The sequence below is a fragment of the Cavia porcellus genome, unplaced genomic scaffold (genome assembly GCF_034190915.1).
Source record: "Cavia porcellus strain 051 isolate PalLab524CR breed Dunkin Hartley unplaced genomic scaffold, mCavPor4.1 scaffold_17, whole genome shotgun sequence".
Lineage (NCBI taxonomy): Eukaryota > Metazoa > Chordata > Mammalia > Rodentia > Caviidae > Cavia > Cavia porcellus.
The window spans coordinates 4,346,069-4,352,068 of NW_026947500.1; the positions used below are offsets into that span (position 1 = coordinate 4,346,069).

Here is a 6,000-nt window from a genome sequence, read left to right on the forward strand (position 1 = left end):
TCTTGTAGAATTCTGCAGTGAATCTTTCTGGGCCTTGGCTCTCCTTTTAGGTAAGGACTTAATTACATTTTCCATTTCATTAATAGAAATTGGATTATTCAGCAGCTTTACATCTTCTTGACCTAGCTTTGTTACTTCATATGTTTCTAAGAATCTGTCAGTCTCTTCTGTATTATCAAACTTATGAGTGTAGAGGTTTTCAAAATAGGTGTTAATGATCTTCTGTATTTCTACAGATTCTGTAGTGATTTCACCTTTTTCATTCCTTATTGCATGAATTTGAGCTTTTTCTTCCCTTTTTTAAATAAAGTTGGCTTATTAATTTTATTTATTCTTTCAAAGAACCAGCTCTTTGATTCTTTGGTTTTCTTAGTCTCTGTTGCATTAATTTCTGCTCTGATTTTTATAATTTCCTCCCTTCTTTTGGCTTTGGGCTTGACTTGCTCTTCTTTTTCTAGACGTTTGAAATGTAGTATCAGGTTATTTATTTGTATTCGTTCTGTTTTTTCTGATGTGGGAACTCAGTGCAATAAATTTTCCTCTGAGGACAGCTTTCATTGCATCCCACAGATTCCAGTAAGTTGTATTTGTATTTTGGTTTGCTTGTAGGTACTGTTTAATTTCTTCTTTAATTTCCCCTGTGACCCACTGATTACTCAACAGTGTGTTATTCAGCTTCCATGTGTTTGTGGGATTTTTGCTGTATCTTTTATCATTAATTTCTGATTTCATGGCACTGTGATCCGAGATAACATGCATGAGTAATTTCCACTCTTTTGCATTTATTTAAATATGTTCTGTGGGCTAATATATCGTCTGTTTTAGAGAATGTCCCATGTACTGCTGAGAAGAATGTGTATTCTGATGTTGTTGGATGGAACACTCTGTCTATCAAGTCCGTTTGTTCACATGTATTCAGTTCTGTTATTTCTTTGCTGATTTTCTGTCTGGTTGATCTGTCCCTTGGTGTCAATGGTGTGTTAAGGTCTCCTATTATAATTGTGTTGCTGCTTATTTGGTTTTTCATTTCTGTTAATACTTGCTTTATATAACTGGGTGCTCTGGAATTTGGTGCGTATATATTTCAGATTGTTATCTCTTCCTCTTGAAGTTTTCCCCTAACCCATATGTAATGACCATCTTTATGTCTTCTGATCATTCTTGGTTTGAAGTTAACATGGCCTGCAAACAGAATAGCTACCCCCACTTTTTTGGGGTGTTCCTGTTGCAGGAAGTGTTATTTTCTATCCTTTGACTTTCAGTCTGTATCTTTTTGGGTTAGATGGGTTTCTTTTAGATAGCATATGGTTGGATGTTGTTTCTTGATCCATTCTGCCAGTCAGTTTCTTTGAACTGGTGTATTTAGACCATTTACAGTAATGGTTATAACTGTTATATGTTGCTTTATTCTTGACATGTTATCTTTCTGCTGTTGAATCTTTATCTTTCCATTCTGTTTGATTGTATCTTTTGCTTAGTGGTTTTTTTCTAAGTGTATCTAAACTGTGTTTCAGTATTCTTTGCATGGTTGGCTTGTTGATCATGAAGTTCTTCAACTGTTCTTTGTCATGGAAGTATCTTATTTCTCCATCGATTTTGAAGGACAGTTTTTCAGGGTACATCCATCTAGGTTGGAAATCATTATCCTTTAGGATCTGAAATACTTCACTATATGCTTTTTTTTACTTTATTGTTTGTATTGAGAAGTCTGCTGCTATTCTGATAGATTTTCCTTTATAGGTGATCTATCTTTTCTCTCTGACAGCTTTTAATATTCTATTCTTATGTTTGATTTCTGGGATGGTGATTATTATATGCCCGGGTGTAGTTTTATTTTGGATTATGGCTAGTTGGAATTCTATAGGCTTCACTGATCCTGATGTCAGTTTCCATTCTCATGTTTGGGAAATTTTCAGCTATTTCTTCTTTAAATATCCTCTTGACATCCTTTATGTTGGACCCTTCTTTTCCATTTATCCCTATCAATCGTATGTTGTTTTTCTTTGCATCATCTTGCAGCTTTTTGCTTTTTCCTGATTCCTGGTTATTTTTAAAAGATTTTTCCTTTCCTGTTCTCTAGCTGCAATCTTGTCTTTGAGGTTTGAAATTCTATCTTCACTTTCACTGGGGTGGTTTTTACAACTTTCAATGGAATTTCTTATTTCCTGTGTATCTCATTGCATCTGCTCTATGTATTCTGTTTGTTTCTTACATTGTTCATCCAGGGATTCTACCTTTTTATCTAGTTCCTCCAATTTTTTAACAGTGTCTTCATTATCTATGTTCAGCATGTCTTTCATTTCTTCTTTTACCTGGGAGATCATTTCTAGTTTGAATTCCTTTAAAGCTTCCCAGAGTTGCTTCTTTATTTCACTTGCTATTATTTCAGGCATTTCAAGTGTATAGCATATATTTTCTTCTATGTACATAGCTCCTAAGGTTTCTTGTCATGGGCTGGAGGTTTGAGCTTGCATTTTGGTCTTTTGCTTTGTCATTTTACTATATTTCCGTGTTTCAAGTGTTGCTCCAAGTCTTCCCCTGGATGTGTTGGTAGTCATCTCTTGTGCCTTAGGCTCCTGAGACTGAATGGAGGTTTCTGTGCCTGGTCTAGTTAGGCCCTCAGGCTCTCCTGTGCCACCATCAGTGTTCCAGGTAGCTGGGCAGGCACTTAACCACTGTGGATGATGGGCTATCACTCTCCCTGTGTGAAGACCAATGTTCTGGAACTCACTTCACCTACTCTCAAATTCCATAATTGAAGAAGGTCAAGGGGCATAATATAGTTAGTCTACAAAACCTCCCAAGGCTAGTCTAGTGTGCCTGGGCTCTGGATGGGCCCTTGTGCTCTGGAAGAGATGATCTTAAAGTCTTCTGGGGCTTGGGGTGGCACGTGGACTTACCCCAGCCACCACCTGAGTTTCCGGGTTTGGAAGAAGGTCACTGGGCATGTGCTGGGTAGGCCTGAAACTTGCCAAGAGCACCCTAGTGTGGCTGGTCTACGGGTGAGTCCTTGAGCTCTAGAGATCAAGAGATCTCTCCATCAATTTTGAAGGACAGTTTTTCAGGATACATCTGTCTGGGTTGGAAGTCATTTTCCTTTAGGATCTGAAATACTTCACTCCGTGCTATTCTTGACTTCACTGTTTGTGTTGAGAAGTCTGTTGTGATTCTGATAGGCTTCCCTTTATATGTGATCTGTCTCTTCTAACAGCTTTTAAATATTTTATTCTTACATTGGATTTCTGGGTTGTTGATTATTTTATGTCTGGGTGTAGTTTTATTTTGGTTATGGGTATCTGGAGTTCTATAGGCTTCACTGATCTGTATGTCAGTTTCCATTCTTGTGCTTTTGAAATTTTCAGCTATTACTTTTGTAAACAGCTTCATGATATTATTTGTGTTGTCATCTTCTTTTTCATTTATACCTATCAACTTATGTTGTTTTTCTTTGCATCATCTTGCAGTTGCTGAAATGTTATTTCCTGGGTCCTTGTTATTTTAAAAAAATCTTTCCTTTCTTGTTCACTAGCTGCAATCTTGCCCTTGAGTCTGAAAGTCTATCTTCACTTTCACTGAGGTGGTTTTGCCAACTTTCAATGGAATTTTTTATTTCCTGTATATCTCTTTGAATCTGTTTCATGAATTGTTTGTTTCTTATATTGTTCATTCAAGACTTCCATTTTTTTGCATTGTTCCACTAATTTTTTAATTATGTATTCTTTAGATGTGTTCAGCATTTATTTCATTACATTTATCATTTCTTCTTTTACCTGGGAGATTATTTCTGATCTGAGTTCTTTTATAGCTTCCTGGAGTTGTTTCTTTACTTCAGTTGTTTTCATTTCAAGAGTTTCAGGTGTATGGCTTACATTTTACATTTTATGTGCATGTTTCCTAGGCTTGCTTGGGATGGGTTTGGAGGTTTGAGGTTGCATTTTGCTCTTTTGTTTTGTCATTTTCCTATATTCTCTTAGGGAAGCCAAATGCAAACTCTCAGTTTTCTTTGGGATTGAGAATATATAACCCTATTGTAGGGAGTTTCTCCAGTTTAGTGGGGGTCCTTAGACAGACCTTACCAGATGGCTCCAGCCACTTGGGGCCTTATCAGTCTTGGAGCAAAGCACCAAACATTCCCTGTGGGCTGGAGAGCTCTGCAAGCACTTTTGGTTGACCAGGCCAAATGCAGGCAGCTGAGCTCAGCTCGGGAATTGCTAGGTGGGGCCCAGATAGGCCCAGAGGGACCTCCTGGTGCATCCTTGGGGATATGGGAGGCTGGATGGGGTCTTATCCATCTCCAAGGAAAGTACCAAAGCTTCCTTGCAGGCTAAAGTGTTGTATGCACTTTTGGCTTGCCAGGTAAAATCACATTTTCATATTTAAAAATTATAGCAGAGCTGTCTCCCATGTGGTGATTTTGGTTAGTACATATAAAGTGTGGTGCGTGTATATGTTTATGAATATACATATATACATGCATGCATAATCTAAGTACAACATTGTCAAAAAGCATTTTGATATCTTTAAAAAGTTCAAGTATCAGAATTCTGAGTATTTCTGGATTGTTATATAAAGGTGTCTGGGCTGATAGGTTCTTTATGGACTATTAAGGTGATGATTCTGGTGCCCAAATGGTATCAACACATATACACCTGTATGTTCCCATGGCTCTACTAAGCAGTGCACTGCTTTACTGGCACAGAAGAGCTGTGGCTGAAGGATGAATGACTTGTTTCTTTGTTGCCAGAATATTTATAATAGCCTTGAAGGGGCTGATACATGAAAAAATTGAATAGAAAAGACTGACAGAATTTTACTTAGAAATAAGGGGAATGACTTTAAGTTTTTAATATCAGTAAACAACTTTTACATGTAAGAGAAGCACCAGAGGAATGTTTGTATAAATGTTTCTAAAACTGAGCTTGTTGAAGCCATTTTTAATGAGAAAATAGGGGAGTGTCTACTTTTAAAAAATCAGAGTAAGGGACTGGAGCTAAGTGATAGAATGCTTGCCTACCACACATGGAGCCCTGGGTGTGTTTCTTCAGCTTTGAGATATAGCAGAATATTAGATTACTTCTTCACTGGGTTTTATATAATCCCACTTGTTAGGCAGTACAATTGAGGGTGAAGAAAAAGGGATAATAGCTCTAATTTTGCTGGAGAATATAATGAAGAAATAAGAAAACAGGTTAATTTTTTTTCCTCTATACATTTGTAAGGAAAATAGGAATAATACCTGTGGGTTTGGGGGATTGTTTTTGAAGGCCACTATGTCTTAACAATAGTAGCTAAGATTTATTGAGTGCCTACTGTGTCTGATAATTTTCATGTTATATCTTGTTTAATCATTGCAAAAACCTAGCCAAGTCAGCTATGGTAGACTATTGTATGGTGGTTCCCAACTAATCACACATCAGTGTCCTCCTGGGACACACAATGATTCTAGGTGTGGCCTCATGATTTGCCTTGGTAAGTGGGAATTAACTAGCATGATACAAGTAGAGGCTAAACAAATGTTTGAATACTACATTTGACATCTCAAGACTTAATTATTGCCATTATAATCTTAGGTTAAGTTACTAAATGAGGAGAAGCCATATGGAAAGAGACTTTGAAGAATAAGAGAGCATTTTGGACATTTCAACCACAGACTCCCAGCTGAACATTGTTGAGTCTTCTAAGAATTACAAGCAAAAATAGCTGAAGCATCTCAAGCTGAACCCAACCTACAGAGTAATTAAAATTTAATAAATCTTTTTAAGCCACTACATTTTGGTGTGGTTTGTAACATAGCAATAGAAAACTCAAATATGAGTAAGATAGTTTACAATTGACAAATACACAAATTGTTAGTCGGAGAAGTTAAGTAACTCCAAATACACCAAAAAATCCCTTTTTTTCCCACTATGCCCTTCTCTAAATTCTAGGCTGCATTTACAAACTGCTTATTTGGAAGGTTTCCTTGGTTGTATAATAAACATCTCTAACATAACACACCTA

At 36.8% G+C, this 6,000-nt stretch overlaps 1 long non-coding RNA gene across 1 annotated transcript in view; it reads left to right on the forward strand.

Moving 5' to 3' along the window:
* The window catches only part of LOC134471166 (uncharacterized), a 41,132-nt gene extending 35,406 nt beyond the window's left edge, over positions 1 to 5,726 (forward strand). The window contains exon 3 of the long non-coding RNA XR_010040475.1: positions 5,571 to 5,726. This is a non-coding gene — a long non-coding RNA (uncharacterized LOC134471166). The remainder of the gene's footprint in view (positions 1 to 5,570) is intronic.
* Positions 5,727 to 6,000: the final 274 nt, after the last annotated feature.